This window comes from Salvelinus alpinus, chromosome 9 (genome assembly GCF_045679555.1).
Source record: "Salvelinus alpinus chromosome 9, SLU_Salpinus.1, whole genome shotgun sequence".
In the NCBI taxonomy this organism is placed as follows: Eukaryota; Metazoa; Chordata; class Actinopteri; order Salmoniformes; family Salmonidae; genus Salvelinus; species Salvelinus alpinus.
This window is the reverse complement of record NC_092094.1, coordinates 15,082,722-15,109,052: the sequence shown is the minus strand read 5'-3', so window position 1 is coordinate 15,109,052 and position 26,331 is coordinate 15,082,722. Positions and strand designations below refer to the sequence as shown.

The following is a 26,331-nucleotide window of genomic DNA, read 5'->3' as shown; positions in this document are numbered from 1 at the left end:
TCTGTGAGAGCCGGAATTCTTACTGGTTGGTAGGTGATCAAATACTTATGTCATGCAATAAAATGCAAATGAATTATTTAAAAATCATACAATGTGATTTTCTGGATTTTTGTTTTAGATTCCGTCTCTCACAGTTGAAGTGTACCTATGATAAAAATTACAGACCTCTACATGCTTTGTAAGTAGGAAAACCTGCAAAATCGGCAGTGTATCAAATACTTGTTCTCCCCACTGTATATATATATATGAACATGACCAACACTCTTGGTCAGTGATTGATGTGATTATTTTCAAATGTAACTTTGTGTCTTCCTCTATCTCTCCGTAGGCGCGGCGTAAGGATGTGTTCCTCCAGGAGCGTTACGGCCACTTCAGTCTGACGGACCCCTTCCTGGCCCTGCAGAGGGACTTTGACTGTGTCCCCGGGGCGGACAAAGAACACCGGCCAGTTGGCTCCAGCCCCATCTCAGTCCTGGAGGCAGTCATGGCGCACTGCAGGAAGATGCAGGAGAGGATGTCAGCACAGCTGGCTGCTGCCGAGAGCAGGCAGAAGAGGGTATACGATGCTATGATACAATATGATGTTACGATATGATGACATGCAGCACTGCCGAGATTGCAGACTAGCAAACTCGTTAACTTACAGTATATCGACTTCAAGTTAACACTGCATAACTGTATATTATGCACTTTACACATTGATTAGTTTGTGTGTTTACTAGTTTGTGTGTGTGAATGAGATGTGTTTGAAGGACTTCCACATTTGGCTCATGTTCTGTGTGGGTGTGTCTGTGTCTGTGTGTGTATAAGAGAGATAATGTATGCATCTAAAAGAGAGATAGTGTATATATATATTAGGGTTGGGCGATATCAACCTTTGTCCTATCGTGATTACAGTGGGGCAAAAAAGTATTTAGTCAGCCACCAATTGTGCAAGTTCTCCCACTTAAAAAGATGGGAGAGGACTGTAATTTTCATCATAGGTACACTTCAACTATGACAGACAAAATGAGAAAAAGAAATCCAGAAAATCACATTGTAGGATTTTTTATGAATTTATTTGCAAATTATGGTGGAAAATAAGTATTTGGTCACCTACAAACAAGCAAGATTTCTGGCTCTCACAGACCTGTAACTTCTTCTTTAAGAGGCTCCTCTGTCCTCCACTTGTTACCTGTATTAATGGCACCTGTTTGAACTTGTTATCAGTATAAAAGACACCTGTCCACAACCTCAAACAGTCACACTCCAAACTCCACTATGGCCAAGACCAAAGAGCTGTCAAAGGACACCAGAAACAAAATTGTAGACCTGCACCAGGCTGGGAAGACTGAATCTGCAATAGGTAAGCAGCTTGGTTTGAAGAAATCAACTGTGGGAGCAATTATTAGGAAATGAAAGACATACAAGACCACTGATAATCTCCCTCGATCTGGGGCTCCACGCAAGATCTCACCACCGTGGGGTCAAAATGATCACAGGAACGGTGAGCAAAAATCCCAGAACCAAACGGGGGGACCTAGTGAATGACCTGCAGAGAGCTGGGACCAAAGTAACAAAGCCTACCATCAGTAACACACTACGCCGCCAGGGACTCAAATCCTGCAGTGCCAGACATGTCCCCCTGCTTAAGCCAGTACATGTCCAGGCCCGTCTGAAGTTTGCTAGAGAGCATTTGGATGATCCAGAAGAAGATTGGGAGACTGTCATATGGTCAGATGAAACCAAAATAGAACTTTTTGGTAAAAACTCAACTCGTCGTGTTTGGAGGACAAAGAATGCTGAGTTGCATCCAAAGAACACCATACCTACTGTGAAGCATGGGGGTGGAAACATCATGCGTTTGGGCTGTTTTTCTGCAAAGGGACCAGGACGACTGATCCGTGTAAAGGAAAGAATGAATGGGGCCATGTATCGTGAGATTTTGAGTGAAAACCTTCTTCCATCAGCAAGGGCATTGAAGATGAAACGTGGCTGGGTCTTTCAGCATGACAATGATCCCAAACACACCGCCCGGGCAACGAAGGAGTGGCTTTGTAAGAAGCATTTCAAGGTCCTGCAGATCTCAACCCCATAGAATATCTTTGGAGGGAGTTGAAAGTCCGTGTTGCCCAGCAACAGCCCCAAAACATCACTGCTCTAGAGGAGATCTGCATGGAGGAATGGGCCAAAATACCAGCAACAGTGTGTGAAAACCTTGTGAAGACTTACAGAAAACGTTTGACCTCTGTCATTGCCAACAAAGGGTATATAACAAAGTATTGAGATAAACTTTTGTTATTGACCAAATACTTATTTTCCACCATAATTTGCAAATAAATAAATTAAAAATCCTACAATGTGATTTTCTGGATTTTTGTTTCTCATTTTGTCTGTCATAGTTGAAGTGTACATATGATGAAAATTAAAGGCCTCTCTCATCTTTTTAAGTGGGAGAACTTGCACAATTGGTGGCTGACTAAATACTTTTTTGCCCCACTGTATGTACCCATAAAACATTGGGATATACGATGCTGTAGGCTATATAACATATTTATACTATGTGTGGGTCTAAATCTATTACGTTAAAAGGCCTATTTACTCTGTTCCATCTGACTGCGCAATCCACTGTCTCATCAGCCCAGCCAGGTACTTTATAAACCAAATCTTCACTATAAAAAGCATCTTGACATTATCTCACATTTCTTTTAGATTAACATTTAGTTTTCAACAGCGAAGATTCGTATATACCTTGGTTTCTGAGACAATGGTGGTAGGTTGGGAAGGCCCAAATACGATTATTTTGTCAACAGTATACTGCTCTGTCTCAAATTGAAGTTAAAGAGACTATCAGGGCCCTTGAACAGGACATCAAATCTATTGAATTCAAGCTGCTCACTCAGAACGACCCTGGACTAGTCATGAACTTACAGGACAAGAGACATGAACTGAGGTCGTTTCTGCATGAAAGAGTGAAGGGTGCCTTGATTAGGTCTCGTTTCGCTTCACTCAAGGATATTGATGCTTCTAGCGCTTAAAAAAAAAATCTAAGACAGTCGACATTGCAACGTAAACAGATGGTCTGCCTTCGTCTCCCTGATGGGAAGGTGACCACGGATGACAGTGAAATGCGTCAACATGCCGTGGATTTCTACTCTGCCCTCTATAAGGCGGAGGATTGTGACTCTCTGTGTACTGAACAGTTGTTACACGGTCTTCCTCAATTGGGACCTGAGCAGAGAGTCGCATTGGACCCTGACATTACACTGCAAGAGCTGTCTACAGCAGTTATGCAGCTCTCAACAGGCCGAGCCCCTGGCATTGATGGTTTACCATCTGAGTTTTATAAGCACTTTTGGGGGTCTATTGAGGAGGATTTTTATGAAGTGGTGTGTGAATCTTTTCATGAGGGTTCTCTTCCTGTATCCTGTCAACGTGCGGTGCGTTCACTGTTGCCAAAAAAGGGGTTCAAAAGGGGTTCACTGTTGCCAAAAAAGTTGCCAAAATTTGGCTCTCATAAAAAATTTGAGACCTATTGCTTTGCTGTGCGCAGAATACAAAATTCTTTCTGAATGTCTCTCAAACAGGTTGAAAGAGTATCTGGGATTGTTGGTCCACAAGGACCAGTCCTACTGTGTACCTGATCGCTCTATTGTTGACAACTTGTTTATAATAAGAGATGTTTTAGACATTTGTAAACTGTCTGATGTAAATGTGGGTTTACTTTCTTTGGATCAGGAGAAGGCTTTTGATCGTGTGGACCACCAGTACTTGTTTAAAACAATGAAAGCCTTTGGGTTTGAGGATGTTTTTTTGTCTTGGATGAATTTACTGTGTGCTGGGGCCTCATGTATGGTGAAGGTGGGGGGTGGTTTGAGTTGCCCCATCCCTGTCCAAAGGGGCATCAGGCAGGGATGCCCAATTTCAGGGCAGTTATATAGTCTGGCGATTGAACCAATGCTTTGTTTTTTAAAAGCGAAGCTTACTGGTTTCTCTGTGGCAGGTGTAATGAAGGGTCCCACGATAGCACTGTCTGCGTATGCAGATGACGTGACAGTTTTTATTACAGGGGGTGAGGATGTTAAGGTTCTCTCAAACGCTTTAAAGGCGTATGAGGGGGCCTCCTCAGCTAGAGTCAATTGGGGAAAGAGTGAAGCGCTGTGGGCAGGTCAGCTTCAGATGGGGTCCGCTCCACAGTTACCAGGGGGGCTTCAGTGGGGCAGAGATGGGATGAAGACTTTGCGGGTTTTTCTAGGCTCTGATGTCTTTCAGAAAAAGAACTGGGAGGGTGTAGTGGAGAAAGTGTGTGCCAGACTGTCAAGATGAAAATGGGTGCTGCCCCAGCTGTCTTATAGGGGAAGGTTACTGGTAGCTAATAATCTTGCTGCCTCTACCCTGTGGCACAGACTAATGATTTTGCAGCCACCAAAGGGTCTGATACAAGAGCTTCAGAGGACCCTTGTCAATTTCTTCTGGTCTGGACAACACTGGATTAAAGCTGCAGCCCTGTACCTGCCACTGCATGAGGGTGGGCAAGGCCTGGTGGACATTTCCTCTAGGATCATGGCTTTCCGGCTTCAAGCAGCCCAGAGACTGTTGTACAGTGACGGTTCTAGCTGGGTCGACACAGCCTACACATTGATGAGGAGAGCGGGCTGTTTGGGCTTAGACAAGCACCTTTTCCTCTTAAAGCTGGAGGGGGGTGAATTGCCTGGCCTGACTCCATTTTATGAGTCTGTTATGCAGGCTTGGAGAGTTGTTGTCAAGTCCCGTAAGGCCTGCACGCCACCAGGGATGTGGCTTTTTGAAGAGCCTCTTTTATACAACACTGCCATCCAGTCCCGTGCTCTGGGTTCAGCCAGCCTACGTTCATGCCTGTTAGGCGTGGGGTGCACCAAGCTGGGTCATCTGATGCGGAGCAGGAGCAGATTGTTGGAGGAGCTGGGAGAAAGAGCAGGGATCCGATCATCTCGCCTACTCAGGAAAGTCGTCGCTGAGGTCTGTGACTCCTTGCCAGTACTTCATCTGCAGTATGTGACTGACACTTCCAAATCTGATCGGTGGAAGGAGGGTCTGGATTATATGTTCCCTGCACTGATTGTTAGTGCTGCGGTGGGGGCATTCGAGGAGGACGTGGGGATGCTGCTTTCCTTCCATACCCCGGAGCTGGGGGAGTTCAAGGAGGTGGGAAAGAAGGCCATGTACAGAATATGTGTAAAGGTGTCCCATGCCTCTTCCCTGGAAGGGGTAAAATCAACGAGGTGGGCGGGTGTGCTGGGTCCAGGTGCCTCCCCAAAAGGCTGTTGGCGATCATTATACAAACTGCCTATTGATAAGAGGACAGCTGACCTCCAATGGAGGATAATACATGGAGCCATAGCCACCAACATGCATCTGGTACACCTGGATCCTACTGTTGGGGAAGGGTGTCCATTCTGTGCTGAGTGAAACTCTGGCACATCTGTTTTTACTGTGTCCCAGGTTGGTCGGGTTGATTGACCTGATCACTAATTGGTTCTCAGCGTTGGGAGAGGTTTTCTCTTCCCAACTGTATATATTTGGGCCAAAGTACAGGTTTAGTCAAAAGGGTGTAGTTGTGTTGCTTAATTTTGTGTTAGGGGCAGCACAATTAGTGATATGGAAGACCCGAAAAAACAGTATTCGGGGACAGGGGTCTGTGGATGTGGTGGGAATGCTGGAGGGAATGTTGGCAGTGAGACTAAGGGTTGAGTTTGCCTATTATAAACTTGTCAACAATATTGATCTGTTTATGAGTATATGGGGTATTCAGTGTTTAGTTACTTTGAAGGAGGAATTGGAGTTGTGTTTTTAATTGATGTGTAACTATGGTTTTGTATGAGTATTTATTGTGTGGTGGGCTCCCAGACCCAATAAAGATTATTTAAAACTCAAACTCTCTCTCTCTCTCTCTCTCTCTCTCTCTCTCTCTCTCTCTCTCTCTCTCTCTCTCTCTCTCTCTCTCTCTCTCGCTCTCTCTTACTCTCTCTCTCTCTCTCTCTCTCTCTCTCTCTCTCTCTCTCTCTCTCTCTCTCTCTCTCTCTCTCTCTCTCTCTCACTCTCTCTTACTCTCTCTCGCTTCTCTCTCTCTCTTGCTTCTCTATATTCTCTCTCTTATCTCTCTTCTCTCTCTTCTCTCTCTTCTCTATATTCTCTCTCTCTCTTTCTCTATTCCAGGAGAGGTAGTGGTTGAGGGATGGAGTGGGCGAGGGTGCATGTACAAGAGGTTGGCAGGGTGAATGAGGGAGTGTGAGTGGGAGGGGGGGATATTTAAGTGTGTGTGCCGCTTTTGTCTCTATGTGGTTCATGCTTGCGTGTAAGAATGTGTGTTCCAAGGTTATTATAGTAAACTGAAACAAAAATGAAAACAAATTATGAAAAAAGAGTAGTAAACTGAAATACAATAATTAACAGACCTGTTTGAAAAACTAAAACTATTATCTTTGACTCCAAAACTAGCTAAAGTCAAATATAAACCATCATGAATTATGTTCAGCGTTTTGAGGGTTTTCAAGCTACTGAAGCTGGTGGATAAATATGACCAGTAGATGGCGATGTTTCAAATAGGCCTAGCTTGTGCATCACTATCATTAGCCTTCACTAGCTAACAGGGGAAAAAATCATCTAGGTATTTAAATTCATTCTATTTTTTTAAACAACATTTAAAAAGCATTGGATTGGTGTAAACATGGGTGAGAGAGAGTTTCCTTCTGTAACGAAGTTAAGAACGTTAATGTCACTCCACAGCTAACTAGAAATTTTAGCTATTTTTCTATAGGTCAAACGGTTGGGAGGTCACGTGTGTCTGCGAGCAGAGAATCACTGGTTCGAGCACCGTATGGGGACAGGGACAGTGGAGGAAGCTGCACTGTTAGCAGCACACTGACGTCCGTTTCACTGGTGCTGTGACTCGGATCGACAGTTCAGCTCAGCTCAACGGCTGGGGTCACTCACTGTGTAGTTAGTTTAAAAGGGGTGAGTGTAACGGACTTAAGAATGTACTGTAAGCTCACTCCACAGCTAACTTGAAATGTCACTGACGGAGCTATTGAATTAGGTATTTCTTGAAAACAGTTGGTATGTTGTCAAGTAGGGCAGTCACATGTGTTTGCAAGCAGAGGATCACTGGTTTGCGCCCGGTACGGGGACAGTGGAGGAAGCTACACTGACATCCGTTTCACTTCTGTATGTTTTGCACCAATCTCTACTTTATAATTTAAACCTAAACTATGACATGACCCATCACCTTATGTATTACTGCCCCACAGTTGCAAAGTGACTTCCCCAAAAAATACACACAAATATATTCTACACAAATGGCTCCTAGCCTCCCATGAATGCTTTCTGTCTCTAACACTAAAACTAAAATTAAATCATATAAAAACGAAATATAAATGTTTTTTTATACAACTTAAACAAAATAAAAAAATATGCAAATCAGGTCTGAAAAATAACTGAAACTAAACTGAATTGTTTTTTTAATCCCCAAATGAATAGAAATACAAGTGAATATAAAAACATCAAACTATAATAACCTTGGTGTCATCCATGCAACTGTAAGTGCACCTGTGTGTGATAAGTGATAACACAGCTCTCCTTGTCCTGCTCCTGAACCCTTCCACCAGTCACAGAGCCAGCTCCTAAACCCTTCCACCAGTCACAGAGCCTGCTCTTGAACCCTTCCACCAGTCACAGAGCCAGCTCCTAAACCCTTCCACCAGTCACAGAGCCAGCTCCTGAACCCTTCCACCAGTCACAGAGCCAGCTCCTAAACCCTTCCACCAGTCACAGAGCCTGCTCCTGAACCCTTCCACCAGTCACAGAGCCAGCTCCTGAATCCTTCCACCAGTCACAGAGCCTGCTCCTGAACCCTTCCACCAGTCACAGAGCCAGCTCCTGAACCCTTCCACCAGTCACAGAGTCTGCTCCTGAACCCTTCCACCAGTCACAGAGCCAGCTCCTAAACCCTTCCACCAGTCACAGAGCCTGCTCCTGAACCCTTCCACCAGTCACAGAGCCTGCTCCTGAACCCTTCCACCAGTCACAGAGCCTGCTCCTAAACCCTTCCACCAGTCACAGAGCCAGCTCCTGAACCCTTCCACCAGTCACAGAGCCTGCTCCTGAACCCTTCCACCAGTCACAGAGCCTGCTCCTGAACCCTTCCACCAGTCACAGAGCCTGCTCCTAAACCCTTCCACCAGTCACAGAGCCAGCTCCTAAACCCTTCCACCAGTCACAGAGCCAGCTCCTGAACCCTTCCACCAGTCACAGAGCCTGCTCCTAAACCCTTCCACCAGTCACAGAGCCTGCTCCTGAACCCTTCCACCAGTCACAGAGCCTGCTCCTAAACCCTTCCACCAGTCACAGAGCCAGCTCCTGAATCCTTCCACCAGTCACAGAGCCAGCTCCTGAACCCTTCCACCAGTCACAGAGCCTGCTCCTGAACCCTTCCACCAGTCACAGAGCCTGCTCCTAAACCCTTCCACCAGTCACAGAGCCTGCTCCTGAACCCTTCCACCAGTCACAGAGCCTGCTCCTAAACCCTTCCACCAGTCACAGAGCCAGCTCCTAAACCCTTCCACCAGTCACAGAGCCAGCTCCTGAACCCTTCCACCAGTCACAGAGCCTGCTCCTAAACCCTTCCACCAGTCACAGAGCCAGCTCCTGAACCCTTCCACCAGTCACAGAGCCTGCTCCTAAACCCTTCCACCAGTCACAGAGCCAGCTCCTGAATCCTTCCACCAGTCACAGAGCCAGCTCCTGAATCCTTCCACCAGTCACAGAGCCTGCTCCTGAACCCTTCCACCAGTCACAGAGCCTGCTCCTGAACACTTCCACCAGTCACAGAGCCAGCTCCTAAACCCTTCCACCAGTCACAGAGCCTGCTCCTAAACCCTTCCACCAGTCACAGAGCCTGCTCCTAAACCCTTCCACCAGTCACAGAGCCAGCTCCTAAACCCTTCCACCAGTCACAGAGCCAGCTCGTAAACCCTTCCACCAGTCACAGAGCCAGCTCCTAAACCCTTCCACCAGTCACAGAGCCTGCTCCTAAACCCTTCCACCAGTCACAGAGCCAGCTCCTAAACCCTTCCACCAGTCACAGAGCCAGCTCGTAAACCCTTCCACCAGTCACAGAGCCTGCTCGTAAACCCTTCCACCAGTCACAGAGCCAGCTCGTAAACCCTTCCACCAGTCACAGAGCCGCTCGCCCTCCCCGTCACAGAGCCGCTCTGCCCCACCAGTCACAGAGCCAGCTCGTAAACCCTTCCACCAGTCACAGAGCCTGCTCCTGAACACTTCCACCAGTCACAGAGCCAGCTCCTAAACCCTTCCACCAGTCACAGAGCCTGCTCCTAAACCCTTCCACCAGTCACAGAGCCGCTCCTAAACCTTCCACCAGTCACAGAGCCAGCTCCTAAACCCTTCCACCAGTCACAGAGCCAGCTCCTGAATCCTTCCACCAGTCACAGAGCCAGCTCCTAACACTTCCACCAGTCACAGAGCCTGCTCCTAAACCCTTCCACCAGTCACAGAGCCAGCTCCTGAATCCTTCCACCAGTCACAGAGCCAGCTCCTAAACACTTCCACCAGTCACAGAGCCTGCTCCTAAACCCTTCCACCAGTCACAGAGCCTGCTCGTAAACCCTTCCACCAGTCACAGAGCCAGCTCCTAAACCCTTCCACCAGTCACAGAGCCTGCTCGTAAACCCTTCCACCAGTCACAGAGCCAGCTCGTAAACCCTTCCACCAGTCACAGAGCCTGCTCCTGAACACTTCCACCAGTCACAGAGCCAGCTCGTAAACCCTTCCACCAGTCACAGAGCCTGCTCCTGAACCCTTCCACCAGTCACAGAGCCTGCTCCTGAACCCTTCCACCAGTCACAGAGCCTTCTCCTGAACCCTTCCACCAGTCACAGAGCCAGCTCCTGAACACTTCCACCAGTCACAGAGCCAGCTCCTAAACCCTTCCACCAGTCACAGAGCCTGCTCCTAAACCCTTCCACCAGTCACAGAGCCAGCAGATCCAGAGACTCTCTCCAACTGGGCTTGTCTGGCCGCAGAGACACCTCTGTTAGCCAGCACTCACTGTGTGCTTCAGATAAGCACTGAGACACACAGCTGGCCAGCCAGGCCAATACTGGACAATAGCCAGGGGAGGAGGAGGAGAGAGAAGGATAGAGGAGGAAAGAATGGGAGAATGAGGGCGGTAGAGGAAGAGTGGGAGGCAAAGGAGGAGTATTGGCACAGGGATCCTGTTCCAATACTAATTCTGTTCCAAACCGTTTTGCTACAGTGTGTCCTACTGAACATGAACCAGCCATTGACACAATAAAAGCTGCTACCGCTCCATTGTGATCCAGTGTCACTACAGCAGCACAGCATGGAGTCTAAAACACTAAAATCTCTTGGCTAATTTTCTCCATTACCTCCCTGCTTGCCCCCCAGTAGGAACTGATTACCCCAGCCCCTTCTCCATCCCTCCCTCCCTCTCTCTCTCCAACCCCCCTCACCTTCCTCTCCCTCATTCCCTCCCTTCCACTCCTGGAATAAATCACCAACGTACCATCGTTGTTATGGTGACCGGTCCTTTGCTTGCATGGTTGTAGCTAGCTATTACATCCGCCACACACCAGAACATGACAACAACACGAGAGATATGAAACAAATCGTTATCGCTGGCCCTTGAATAATAACATACTGTGACATAACATGAACAAAGCCATTTGAGTTGTATAGCTCAAGTCTTGGTTGCTAGACTGCAGAACAAAGCCAACGTTTTATTCTATACTATGTTTATGCATGTTTCTGTGAGTAAGTTTCTTGGAGTATTGATGTGTTTTAAAGCCATGTATGTAATACGTTTTGGTGGACGCAGCCTTTTAGGCTGTGTACTGGCATAATGAAGGCCCTGCATCATGGATGAATCATGAAGAACAGGGTAGAGTTCAATCCATGAGGTGGCACACGTGATGCTGGTGAGGTGTACATTAATTATTGGTGAGGTGTACACATGATGTTGGTGAGATGTACACATGATGTTGGTGAGATGTACACATGATGTTGGTGAGGTGTACACATGATGTTGGTGAGGTGTACACATGATGTTGGTGAGGTGTACACATGATGTTGGTGAGGTGTATACATGATGTTGGTGAGATGTACACATGATGTTGGTGAGGTGTACATTAATTATTGGTGAGGTGTACACAGGTTGTTGGTGAGGTGTACACATGATGCTGGTGAGTTGTATACATGATGCTGGTGAAGTGTACACATGATGCTGGTGAAGTGTACACAGGTTGTTGGTGAAGTGTACACATGATGTTGGTGAAGTGTACACATGGGGTGGACAATACAAGTAAATGAAATGGTCCTATAGGGGTAATAAAGACTGTTCTAACAAGACATTATCCTAAATGGAAGAAATTACAATATTTGATCAAGTCATCAGATCTCACCATATTACTGTATAATAATACTATTAGAAGTGCTTCATTTAAAAAGGATGTCATTCTGTTGCTGTTCAGCTTCCTAGGAGCTGTTCAGATTCATAACAATGACATAGCAGTGACTCAGTCAATCATCCAGAGATGAGATGTGTTCATTCCAGTGAGGATTATAGGGGGTTATGTTTGAGGGGGGGCAGCCAGGCAGCATAAAGGATATCAGCCTCAGTCTCAGCCTCATTGTTTGGGCTCGTTAGAGTAGTGGGGCAGGCAATCGCTCGGAATGTCCAGCTAAGCCTGTACCCTCTCTGCCAACGCACAGCTAACAATAGAAGCCACACTCCAGATATAATCGCCCGGGGTTGACAAGTCATTGAAATTCAATCATGTTTAAAACGTTAGATTCCCTCGTCCTTTTTGTGTCTGTGTGAGCGTAGTTCATCCAGTAACTGTTTCTTCTTGTGTGGTCTTTTACATATTGACTCACTGTTTCTGCTGTTTCTCTGTAACTAATAATTCAATCCCTATTCTAAAATGGAGGGGCTATTATTGGTGTGTTGTAATGGGCCTAGTTTGTAATGAACCTCTTGGGAGGTTCCCATTGCTTGGAAGGCAGACACAGTGTGTCCTTTATTTAAAGGGGGAGATCAAGCTGATCCTAACTGTTATAGGCCTATTTCTATTTTGCCCTGTTTATCAAAAGTGTTGGAAAAACTTGTGCAATCTAGTTTCCGCTCAGGTTATGGATGTGTCACTGCAACCTAAAGGTCCTAAATTATGTCATCATTGCCCTTGATTCTAAGCAATGTTGTGCTGCTATTTTTATTGACTTGGCCAAAGATTTTGATACAGTAGACCATTCCATTCTTGTGGGCTGGCTAAGGAGTATTGGTGTTTCTGAGGGGTCTTTGGCCAGCCACTGCCTGTCACCAAGGGAGTACACCTAGGCTCGATCCTAGGCCCCACGCTCCACATCAACAACATTGTTAAGGCAGTAGGAAGCCCTGTCATCCATTTATATGCAGATTATACAGTCTTATACTCAGCTGGCCCCTCCCCGGATTTTGTATTAAACACTCAACAGCAAAGCCTTCTTAGTGTCCAAGAAGCTTTCTCTACCATTAACCCTGTTCTGAACACCTCCAAAACAAAGGTCATGTGGTTTGGTAAGAAGAATGCCCCTCTCCCTACCGGTGTGATTACTACCTCTGAGGGTTTAGAGCTTGAGGTAGTCACCTCATACAAGTACTTGGGAGTATGGCTAGACGGTACACTGTCCTTCTCTCAGCACAAATCAAAGCTGCAGGCTAAGATTAAATCTAGACTTGGTTTCCTCTATCTAAATCGCTCCTCTTTCACCCCAGCTGCCAAACTAACCCTGATTCAGATGACCATCCTACCCATGCTAGATTACGGAGACGTAATTTATAGATCGGCAGGTAAGGGTGCTCTCGAGCGGCTAGATGTTCTTTACCATTCGGCCATCAGATTTGCCACCCATGCTCCTTATAGGACACGTCACTGAACTCCATTCAGTGCCTTCGGAAAGTATTCAGACCCCTTGACTTTTTCCACATTTTGTTAGGTTACAGCTTTATTTTAAAATTGATTAAATAGTTTTTTCCCCATCATCAATCTACACACATTACCCCATAATGACAAAGCATAAACAGTTTTTTAGACATTTCTGTTAATTTATTAAAAATAAAAAACTGAAATATCACATTTACATAAGTATTCAGACCCTTTAATCAGTACTTTGTTGAAGCACATTTGGCAGCGATTACAGCCTTGAGTCTTCTTAGGTATTAAGCTACAAGCTTGGCCCACCTGTATTTGGGGAGTTTCTCCCATTCTTCTCTGCAGATCCTCAAGCTCTGTCAGGTTGGATGTGGCGTGTCGCTGCACAGCTATTATCAGGTCTCTCCTTTGATGTTTGATCGGGTTCAAGTCCGGGCTCTGGCTGTGCCACTCAAGGACATTCAGAGACTTGTCACGAAGCCACTCCTGAGTTGTCTTGGCTGTGTGCTTCGGGTCATTGTTCTGTTGGAAGGGGAACCTTAACCGCCCTAGTCTGAGAACCTAACCGGTCTGGAGCAGGTTTTCATCAAGGATCTACTTTGCTCCGTTCATCTTTCCCTCGATCCTGACAGGTCTCCCAGTCCCTGCCGCTGCAAAATACCCACACAGCATGATGCTGCCACCACCATGCGTCCCCATCTGGTACTTGGTCACCTCCCTGACCAAGGCCCTTCTCCCAAGATTGATCAGTTTTGCCGGGCGGCCAGCTATAGGAAGAGTCTTGGTTGTTCCAAAGCTCTTCCATTTCAGAATGATGGAGACCACTGTGTTCTTGGGGACCTTCAATGCTGCAGAAGTTTTTTGGTACCCTTCCCCAGATCTGTGCCTCAACACAATCCTGTTTCGGAGCTCTATGGACAATTCCTTCCACCTCATGGCTTGGTTTTTGCTCTAACTTGCACTGTCAACTGTGGGACCTTATATAGACAGGTGTGTGCCTTTCCAAATCAATTGAATTTACCACAGGTGGACTCCAAGTTGTAGAAACATCTCAATAATGATCAATGGAAACAAGATGCACCTGAGATCAATTTCGAGTATCATAGCAAAGGGTCTGAATACTTATATAAATAAAGTATTTCTTTTAAAACATTTAATACATTTGCAAAATAAAAACTGTTTTTGCTTTGTCATTATGGGGTATCGTGTGTAGATTGATGAGGGGAAAAAATGTTTTAATCAGCTTTAGAATAATGCTGTAACGTGACAAAATGTGGAAAAATGGAGGGGTCTGAATACTTTCCGAATGCAATGTATACTGTCATGTCATGTGGGGGCGTGAATGTGACATGAGGTTTGTGGTGTGAAGGATATACCAGATGTGGGGGCGTGAATGTGACATGAGGTTTGTGGTGTGAAGGATATACCAGATGTGGGGGCGTGAATGTGACATGAGGTTTGTGGTGTGAAGGATATACCAGATGTGGGGGCGTGAATGTGACATGAGGTTTGTGGTGTGAAGGATATACCAGATGTGGGGGCGTGAATGTGACATGAGGTTTGTGGTGTGAAGGATATACCAGATGTGGGGGCGTGAATGTGACATGAGGTTTGTGGTGTGAAGGATATACCAGATGTGGGGGCGTGAATGTGACATGAGGTTTGTGGTGTGAAGGATATACCAGATGTGGGGGCGTGAATGTGACATGAGGTTTGTGGTGTGAAGGATATACCAGATGTGGGTGCGTGAATGTGACATGAGGTTTGTGGTGTGAAGGATATACCAGATGTGGGTGCGTGAATGTGACATGAGGTTTGTGGTGTGAAGGATATACCAGATGTGGGTGCGTGAATGTGACATGAGGTTTGTGGTGTGAAGGATATACCAGATGTGGGTGCGTGAATGTGACATGAGGTTTGTGGTGTGAAGGATATACCAGATGTGGGTGCGTGAATGTGACATGAGGTTTGTGGTGTGAAGGATATACCAGATGTGGGGGCGTGAATGTGACATGAGGTTTGTGGTGTGAAGGATATACCAGATGTGGGGGCGTGAATGTGACATGAGGTTTGTGGTGTGAAGGATATACCAGATGTGGGTGCGTGAATGTGACATGAGGTTTGTGGTGTGAAGGATATACCAGATGTGGGGGCGTGAATGTGACATGAGGTTTGTGGTGTGAAGGATATACCAGATGTGGGGGCGTGAATGTGACATGAGGTTTGTGGTGTGAAGGATATACCAGATGTGGGTGCGTGAATGTGACATGAGGTTTGTGGTGTGAAGGATATACCAGATGTGTGAAGGATATACCAGATGTGTGAAGGATATACCAGATGTGTGAAGGATATACCAGATGTGTGAAGGATATACCAGATGTGTGAAGGATATACCAGATGTGTGAAGGATATACCAGATGTGTGAAGGATATACCAGATGTGTGAAGGATATACCAGATGTGGTGCCCTAGCTATATCTGACATGTTTAGTGTAGGTGTGATCTGGGCGTGTGTGTGTGTATGTTCTGACTGACATGTGTTTGTGTGTTGCTGAAAAGTGAGTTTACTGTAGATAATCTGAGCTCCTGACTGTTGGTGTAGGTGTGATCTGGACGTTTGTATTAGTATGTTCTGACGCGTGACTGAGGGGGTATAGAGGGAGTAAGAGTTACAGTATTGATGTTTGGGATAGCTGTGGGTCGTTCTGTCTGTCTGACATATAGTATGTGTGTGTTTTCTAAACGACATCTCCTCTGACTAACTTGTGGTCTATCTATCTCTCAGCTGGAGATGGAGAAGCTACAGCTGCATAGTCTGGAGCAGGAGCACCGTAAACTAACCGCCCAGCTGAAGGACGAGCGGGAGAAGAACAAGCACATGGTTATGATGCTGGTGAGGGAGTGTAAGCAGCTGGCGACGCGCGTGGTGGAGGAGTCGCAGCGCTTCGACGAGATTTCTGCCCGGCTGGATGAGGAGAGCCGCTTGGCCGGGCGGCTGCAGGAGGAGCTGACGGCAGAGAGGCAGCGTGGACATCAGATGGAGGCCAAGATGGAGAAGCAGCTGTCAGAGCTGGACACTGAGTGCGAGCAGCTGCGTGCCAGGCTGGGCCGAGAGGAGACAGAGAGCCTGAGCCTGCGCCGGCAGGTAGAGCAGCTCAGGACTGAACGGGATGCTAAGGATGGTAAGGATGGTAAGGACGTTAAAGACTGTAAGGATGGTAAAGCCGGTATCCCAGCCCAACCGGCTGCAGCAACTGCTGTGGATCCCACCGCTACCACCAACCCCCCACCTCCCAAACACACAGCATCTGTTGCTGTGGCCACAGACCCAGTCAGTTCCCAGACGGCCTCCTGCCAAACGGACCTGCCCCCTCCAGAGGCCGAGGGGCAGAAGAAGCCGAGCCCCCTCACCATCCCTGTCAAACCCACTCCCACCAACTACGCAGGCCTCAGCCTGCCCAAGACGCCCAGCGCAGGCCGGGGGCTGGTCCACAGCAGCTCAGGAGGACTTCTTCAAACAGGGGAGAATGGAGCCGAGGGCCAGACGCCCCACGGTGGGTTACACTCCCCTGCCCCCACCTCAGCCCTGCCCATGGGGGTGAGCCCTCGTGTCCAGGCTGCCCGCTACAAGTTCCAGGAGCAGGACCAAAACGGCACATCCTCCCAGAGCAGCCCGCCGACCCGTGACCTATCCCCCACCAACCGAGACAACTTTGCCGCCAAGCAGCAAGCGCGACACACCGTCACACAGGTCCTCTCACGCTTCACCAGCCCCCCAGCAGGGGGCCCCGGAGCCCTCCGTCCCGGCCTGCCCCACTCCACCTCAGAAGGGGGGCCCTTCCCTGGCCGCCTGGGCCACCCCATCGGCCTCAAGTCCCCCACAGTGGCGAGGATCGACCGGGGAAACCCGCCCCCCATCCCGCCCAAAAAGCCGGGCCTCTCCCAGACCCCCTCCCCTCCCCACCCGCCCATCAAAGTGGTGGGGGACAGCAACCGCTCCCCCGGGGCGGGGTTAAAACCCGGCACGCCCCAGCTGCCGCCCAAACCCGCCCTGGACCTGGTCCCAGCCTTGACGGCGTTTCAGGTGGGTGCCTGCCCTCCCACAAAGGGGTTGAGGGGGCCGCACCAGGCCACGTGTGCAGAGTGCCCCCCCGCCAGCGTTGCCATCACTGTCAGTAGCCCCTCCTCCATAAACCCCTCCTCCTTCGCTAGCGTTCCATCCCGTAGCCCCAGGCAGCCCCCTGGCAACAGCATCAGGTAAAGGGGCACCACACTCCCCCTACCGCTCTCCCCTTACTGCCTCTACCTCTCCGCTCCAACTATCTTTCCAATGCTAGGTTAGCCTAGCCTAACGTAGGATTCAGGCCATAAGGAACCTGCTTTAACCACAGGAGTCCAAAGGAGAACACAAAAGAGCAGGGTCAGGCAAGTTAACTCTTGCTCATTGTTGCAGTGACTGTATCCCTCTCGGCCTTAAACCGACCACTGCTTGAGACCTGATCTCTCTGTACGCATACTTAATCCTCCTCCCCCTCCTTCTGGAGCCTGTCGTCTCCCTGCTTCACCAGAGTCCTATTCTGACACGTTATCCCCCAGCTAGCAGCTGTAAACTGACTAGTGGCAGGCCAATATCATGTGCCTGCAGGGTAAAGGGTCAATAGCTAGGCTAGCTAGCTCAAGGAGTGTTACTCCAGTGTTATTTGAGGCAATGAGGTTTTGAGGCTAAGTTTTCCCCGTTCAGATGAGTATGTAGTGCTCCTGTGAGTAACCCCCTCCTCTCTGAAGCTGATGCCAGAGGCTGCTCTCTCCCCTCATCCCCAGTCCACTAGCATGCTTCTTCCTCTTCATCATCATCACCCCTCTCCATACACACACTACCTCCTCCCTCTGACCCCTGTCCATTCCATTTTCCTTCCTGTTTCAACTCCATATTCCTCCACTGTATGTTATGATGTACTTACAGTTTCATGTGGATGTTTGTAGTGCTATGAATGTAATATTCTTGCTTCTGTTTATATTGCAACATGGGTTTATTGTCGCAATTGGTTGAAAAAACAAATTTCATAACACATTTCATAACACATTTCAAGCAATCGAGTAGAGAAGTTGACGCAAGTCCTGTTTGTTTTATTTCGATTTTATCCCAATGTGTATGGATGAGAAAAGTGTTTTAGAGAATTTTGACTGAAACAAATGAGGAATGTGTTCGTTTTCTCTACTGATTCCATTTATTTCATGAAGGGATATATCAGCATTTTAGGGTAAGGTTCACGTCAGATCTCTTACAAGTAAAATTTGTCTTAATGTTACAATATGATGACTAAAATATCATCATTACCTAGAATACTTTTTTGCCAAAACATACTTCTATTAAGACTATACTACAACTGCACTATACTAACTCTTCCTCCACAGCAGTGAAACAGATTTGACGCTCACCTCAAAAGACCAAACTGAACACCAGCTTTAATGTCACCAGTAGTTTCTCTTACTTCAGTATCCCAAAACAGTAACTTAGTCAGACGTCTTGGAAAGCGCAACGGTAATGGCTGTCAACCGCTGATGTCGTTAAAAATAATGAAATACACTTCCATTCCTTTCCTCCCCCTCTCCTTTTCAGTCTTTCAGACAAGGGGGTAATCTAAAGGTCTTCAGCTCTTTTTGCTCTGAACTGAACGCTTTTCACCTGCATGTCCCGAGAAGTGCCAAATAACCCATGGCGTTCCTTTATAGCATTGTAGCTAACAATGGCCTTCACTTTCCCTCCCACCCCATCCATAGAGTAGAGTTTAGCATTTTGCTACATATTAGCGTTATACAATACTGTGCTTTTTAATTGCAAATTTAAGTTCTAAAGTGCATTCGGAAAGTATTCAGACCCCTTGACTTTTTCCACCTTTTGTTACATTACAGCCTCATTCTAAAACTGATTAAGTCATTTTTCCCCCTCATCTACACACAACACAGCATAATGACAAAGCAAAAACAGTTTTTCTTACATTTTTGAAAATGTATTAAAATACAAAATTGAAATATCACATTTATATAAGTATTCAGACCCTTTACTCAGTACTTTGTTGAAGCACCTTTGGCAGCAATTACAGCCTCGAGGCTTCTTGGGTATGACGCTACAAGCTTGGCACACCTGTATTTGGGGAGTTTCTGTCAGAGTGACCATTAGGTTCTTGTTTACCTCCCTGACCAAGGCCCTTCTTCCCCGATTGCTTAGTTTGGCCGGGCAGCCAGCTCTTGGAAGAGTCTTGGTGGTTACAAACTTCTTCCATTTAAGAATGATGGAGGCCACTGTGTTCTTGGGGACCTTCAATGCTGCAGAAATGTTTTGTCGCCCTTCCCCAGATCTGTACATTGACACACTCCTAAAAAGCTTATTTCTCTCAAATTTTGTGCAGAAATTTGTTTACATCCCTGTTAATGAGCATTTCTCCTTTGCCAAAATAATCCATCTACCTGACAGGTGTGGTATATGATGAAGCTGGTTAAACAGCATGATCATTACACAGTAATGCACCTTGTGCTGTGGACAATAAAAAGCCACTCTAAAATGTGCAGTTTTGTCACACAACACAACACTCGTTTTGAGGGATTGGCAACTGGCATGCTGAGTGCAGGAATGTCCACTAGAGCTGTCGCCAGAGAATTTCATATTAATTTATTTACCATAAGCTGCCTCCTCATTTTAGAGAATTTGGCAGTACGTCCATCCGGCCTCACAACCGCAGACCACATGTAAACACACCAGCCAGAACCTCCACATTTGACTTCTTCACCTGCGGGATCGTCTGAGACTAGCCACCTGTCAGCTGATGAAACTGAGGTGTATTTCTGTCTGTAATAAAGCCCTTTTGTAGTGAAAAACAAATTCAGATTGGCTGGCCCTGGCTCCTGAGTGGGTGTGCCTATGCCCTCCCAGAACCACCCATGGCTGTGCCCCTGCCCAGTCATGTCAAATCCATAGATTAGGGCCTAATTCATTCATTTAAATTGACTTATTTCCTTATATGAACTGTAACTCGGTAAAATCTTTAAAATTGTAGCATGTTGCGTTCATATTTTTGTATTTTTTATATTTGTGTTCAGTATAGATTCATGCATTCATTGTCTTTTGAGCTCTAACCAGACTGTGTTGTGGAACTTAGGTGTTGTGGTGTTCATCGCCCTCATTCCCCTTCTCCTCTCTATCAAAGCTTCTCTGCCATGTTCAACCTTGTGTCCCCTCTAACTCCCGTTAGGCTGGCGTCCCTCCATAGTTCCCTCGCTAAACTGCGGTGGGCCCGTTGCCCTGGACGACGGGCGCCCCCTGCTCCTCCAAGCTGCTTCCCAGGAAATGTCACTTTATTGTCAATGCTGCTTAACCGAGATCCAACGGATAATATTAGTCTCCTTGAAGACCACCCAGCCTCTGCCTTGTTTTCTGCTGCTCAAAATGGACGCTCAGGTACAGTGGGACAGTCATAAGCTGTGTTCGAATACTCATACTAACCTCACTAACCGTACTATTTGTGACGTAAATTGAGTATGTAGTATGCGTATTGGTCATAGTATGGATATAGTTAGTATGCCAAATGTTCCTGGATGTCGTACTAAATTCGCCAAAATACAAAGTATACAAGCAGTGCACACTATTTCCGTGCTTTTAGGGCCCGTAATGCAATTCTTCAGAAAATGGGCTAACCACCTCTGTTAGGGCAAGTAAAATGGTCAGAGTGAGGTGTTCTCTCATTTGTGTCTGGAAGTAGCTAGCAAGCTAGCCAACGTTAGCCAGTTAGCTTAGGTGCTTCATTGCAGTGGTGATGTCAGAACACTCGGATCAACCCTACTCCTCGGCCAGAGGAACGTACAGTGTGTGCTCCGAATTTACGAACGGACAATCTGACAAAGCTCTGAATTTACGAAGGTCCAGGGCGCACTCTGGCACTCCAGATTGAATTTACGAAGACACCTGAAGTCGTATAATGTCTAGCTAGTAATTTGCTATGCTAACAAGCTAGTAAGAGGTTGCATAGCAACATCTACTTCCGGTAGACAGGCGAAGTGCTGAGTACGCTCAACTGAAAGGATCCCGTTCGTTTACAGTATACTAAAATGAACTAATAGTATATAGTGTGTAGTATATACTCATTAAGTATGTAGTATACAGTATGTTAGTATGGGTATTTGAACACAATGAGATCCTGTTAAATTACTACTGTAGTTGTGATATTGTAGTATTAGTGTTCTATATGCAATTCTATGGGTGCAGTCTCTCGAAGATATTCAGAATCCATTCATATTAGTCAATATGGTTATTGTAATCGACATTAAGCACAGAAGTACTGTAGATAGACAACATGGGAAATGTGGTCTCAAGGGACAGAGATGCCTGCTCACTCAAGTGTCTCAGAGAAAGCCCCTGCTGTTCCACTCTTGGGGGAATACACGCACGCACACACACACACATTCACACACACGCACACACAGTACCTATTGCAGCTAAGATTTGAGGCCTTTCTGTCATGTTTGATATTGTTCTGTCATTCAAGGATCATTGATCCATAAACAGTACTGAAGGTTAACTGTTAAACCTACTATCATCATGTCATTTAAAGAATACAGAGAAAGCACAGCACTGAGAAATGGTTACTTCTCTCTCCCCCTCTCTTACCCCTGACCCCCCCTTCCCCCCCCCCCCACCCCTCTTTCTCAGACTGCGTTAACCTGTTGCTGACTTCGGGGGTGTCTACTGATGTTTCTGATTTAAACGGATTTACGCCTTTTACACTTTGCCGCCTCACATGGACACCACAGGTTGGTCCACAACACAACTATCCCCTCTCCTTTCATCAACCCCTGCTATATACAGCAGCCCCTTTAACCTTTTACTGGGCTTAATCAGGGTCACACAGAGTGAGTGTTTCTTGGTAGTCTTAAACATTGACTGCAGGAAAGGGCTACTGTCTGGTTCCAGATAGAGCCACTGTAACTGTTGGCTCAGTATTTGTCCCTCCAATAAACTGACAGAAAGTGTTTCTCAGATATTGTATCACATACAGCTGTCAAATGTCACGGAAAGTGTTACATATCATAGTGTTACTGTACATGTTAAATATAGTGTCCTCTCCGTGTTTGGCTGGTGGCTCCGAGTAGAAGTTGCCCTTAGGCACAGTTCTATGATAAAGCCCACCCCTGGTTTAGGGCATAGAGAATGATAGAGGACTCTAGGGTCCAAAGCTTGTTTTAGCATGGGCAGCGCCATTGAGGACTTGCACCATTTTGAAGTAGTCAACCGGGTGGGACGTCCTATGGGTTAAGGAAGGATCACAAGATTCCATCTGTGTCATCAGGAGGGATCAGCCAATGAATTATACTTGTGAGCAAACATTCTATAACTGCAGGTGGCAGTACCTAGGTACCTGTTCAAACAAACACACTACAGGTGGCACTATGCACCCTTTCAGTTTGTTTACCAGTAAACAAAGAAAATTGAATACATCAACATGGAGATGTCCTCAATGGTGCCGCCCATGGTCTCACGCCGCTGTGTGGACACCCAAGAAACAGGAGTCACTGGGGGGCCTTTTCCTTTATGGTAGCAGTGCTGCACTGGGCACACATTGCCAGCCCAGGGCCAATAGCATGCTCTGTTGAGTGTGGAAATTGAAGAAAGGCAGCTGAAGTAGGCCTTAATCCTGTCCCTGGGCAGAGCATACAGTATATTACCAGGGCTACAGTAATGTATAGTAATGTATTCTGTGTGTGATGTGACAGTCAGCGTGCCGATCGGCTTTCCCCCTCTATTATTTGTTTTACTATCCTTCTGGGGACCAAACAATTGATTCCTAGTCAAAAAAAATTCCCTAACCCCTAGCCCTAAACCTAACCTTAACCCCAATCCCCTAAACCTAAACCTAACCTAACCTTAACCCCAATCCCCAATCCCCTAAACCTAACCCTAACTCCTAAACCTAACCCCTAGCCCTAAACCTAACCCCTAGCCCTAAACCTAACCCTAACTCCTAAATCTAACCCCTAAACCTAACACTAACTCCTAAATCTAACCCCAGGCCTAAACCTAACTCCTAAATCTAACCCCTAGCACTAACTTAACCTAAACCTAACCCAAGGGTGGGCAAAGTACAGCCAACGGGCCGTATCCGGCTCGCCGGGCACTTCAATCTGGCCTGTGAGATTACCTAAATTACCTTTTTTTTAATTATTATAATTTTTTCCTCTCCAATTTTGTGGTATCCAATTGGTAGTTACAATCTTGTCCCATCGCTGCAACTCCCGTACAGACTCGGGAGAGGCGAAGGTCTAGAGCCGTGCGTCCTCCGAAACACGACCTAGCCAAGCCGCACTGCTTCTTGACACACTGCCCGCTTAACCCAGAAGCCAGCCGCACCAATGTGTCAGAGGAAACACCGTACACCTGGCGACCATGTCAGTGGGCATGCGCCCGACCCGCCACAGGAGTCGCTAGAGCACAATGGGACAAGGAACCCGGACAACGCTGGGCCAATTGCGCTACTCAGGAGGCCCCCGCAAATTGATTTTAACAAACACTTGGTCCCCCAAAAAATGCGTCCCTCCGTTGAATTTCAAAATCCCGATGTGGCCCTCGAGCCAAATATTTTGCCCACCCCTGCCCTAACCCCTAAACCTCAAAGCCTAGTTGTAACCCTAATCCTAAACCTAACCCCTGAGCCTAAAATAGCCTTTTTCCTTGTGGGGACCTGCTAAATGTCCTCACTTGTCCATATCTTCCTTGTTTTACTTCTGGTCCCCACAAGCATAGTGAAACCAAAAACACATACAAAGACCTTCATTGGCCTGCCTCAACTCAACATCCTCAGAGCAGTACTGTATGTCTGCTCTCACAATACAGAGAGAGGTTGACAGCTTGACAGCACAGAGATGTTACTAAAACCTTTAGTTTCACTGTGTGTGTCCCATGTCCAGGTGTGTGGAGGCCCTGGTGTTCGGTGGGGCTGATGTGGACCAACGGGCCATTGGGGGAAAGATCCCTCTGTTCATGGCCAGCAGAGCCGACAGGCTGGACTGTACCAGTGCCTTGCTCAACGCCAGGGCCGACCGCTCAAGAGCCACCACTGTAAGTCACCAACTGGCCTATTTTGTCCCATAATGTCCCCAACTGGCCCCAGATGTTCTCAGCTGTGCCCTGTTGTCCTCTGCAGTCCCCCCAGTTCCCCTGTTTTCAGACTGTCTGTTACTGTCTCTCTAATGACTCACTCTTTTGTCCTCTCATTTACTCAACTGTCTGTTATTGTCACACTCAGGACTGTTTTTGAACAAACAATCAAGATCACAGAAAGCTACTGGGTTTTCAAGTCTGATAGGCGAGTCGTGGCGTCCTGTCACTAGAATAAATACCCTTCAAACACTGTTTCCCTCCAAGGGAATTCACTATTACATTTGCGTCACAACACAAGGACCTTTACAACATAGCATAGGACCAGAAACCAACAGAGCCAATATAAAGTCTGTGATCATGGTTCAACGCATTTCACATATAGGTTTCCTGTGTCTCTATAGCAACTATATGGCATATGACTTATTGTTCTTGACAATGATTTATGAATGTGTTAAGTTTAGTTTTATAGTTAGACAGTTCCGTTATAATTGGTGACTCCCCTCTGTGAATAGCCACCACATTGTTGTCCCCGGGCAACTGCCTACTTACACAGCTCCACTGGGCTATTTTTGTCATATCACATTTGTAGAAATTATATTGACTAATATTGCACAGAAAGCATTACCAATTTTGTGTGAAAAGGTTTGAGTGTGTGTAGTTGGATAATTTCTTTGTGTGCGTGCGCGTGTGTGTGTGAGTGCGCGTGCGTGCGCGTGCGCGTGTGTGTGCGTCCCAATGCTAATATGTGTGTGTGATCCACAGGACAGCTGCAAGGCTCTCCACGAGGCGTTCAGCTTGAGACATGTGGACACCCTGCAGCTCCTCCTCTGCCACCCTGCCCCTGACTGTACCCACACCCTGCCCCTGACTGTACCCACACCATGACCCTAACCCTGACTGTACCCACACCATGCCCCTGACTGTACCCACACCATGACCCTAACCCTGACTGTACCCACATCCTGCCCCTGACTGTACCCACACCATGACCCTAACCCTGACTGTACCCACACCATGACCCTGACTGTACCCACACCATGACCCTGACCCTGACTGTACCCACACCATGACCCTGACCCTGACTGTACCCACACCATGACCCTGACCCTGACTGTACCCACACCATGACCCTGACCCTGACTGTACCCACACCATGACCCTGACTGTACCCACACCATGACCCTGACTGTACCCACACCATGACCCTGACTGTACCCACACCCTGCCCCTGACTGTACCCACACCCTGCCCCTGACTGTACCCACATCATGACCCTGACTGTACCCACACCCTGCCCCTGACTGTACCCACACCCTGCCCCTGACTGTACCCACACCCTGCCCCTGACTGTACCCACACCATGACCCTGACTGTACCCACACCATGACCCTGACTGTACCCACACCATGACCCTGACTGTACCCACACCATGACCCTGACTGTACCCACACCCTGCCCCTGACTGTACCCACACCACGACCCTGACTGTACCCACACCATGACCCTAACCCTGACTGTACCCACACCATGACTGTACCCATAGTCCTGGTCCTGCCACGATCCCGGTCCTGTCTAGCACCTTGCTCAACCAGGATAACTGTGAGGGCTGGACCACTGCACACATCACTGCTGCCAGGGGCTTCAAGGTACTGGGACACTGATCATGTACTGTTGTCTCAGACATTAGGAGGTATACTGAAAAACGTACAGTACTATACATATAGACTCACAAACACACCGTCAGGAACTTCTCTCTGTATGGTTTAATAAGCTGATTTGACTGGAAGCCACAACCCTGCTAGCATGCTCTCTGTCCTCATAGGTAAGGAGCTGTAATGATTGTCATTCAATTGATTCAATTCTTATCCTATTATCCTATTATAATTTCTAATATGACTTTAACATGGCCTCAGCTATTGATGTTGATGTTTACCACAGTGTAGTGTAACAGTTTAACTTTCGTCCGTCCCCTAGCCGGGCTCGAACCAGGGACTCTCTGCACACATCAACAACTGACGCCCACGAAGCATCGTTACCCATCGCGCCACAAAAGCCGTGGCTCTTGCAGAGCAAGGGGAACAACTACTTCAGGTCTCAGAGCGAGTGACATCACCGATTGAAACGCTATTAGCGCGCACCACCGCTAACTAGCTAGCCATTTCACATCGGTTACAGTAGCTTAGCACGCTATCTCTAAAGGATATCCCAACTAGCCCGC

The 26,331-nt window shown here is 47.2% G+C and overlaps 1 pseudogene; it reads left to right on the top strand.

Moving 5' to 3' along the window:
* Positions 1-26,331, top strand: part of LOC139584680 (cortactin-binding protein 2-like) — a 104,438-nt pseudogene that overhangs the window by 66,441 nt on the left and 11,666 nt on the right.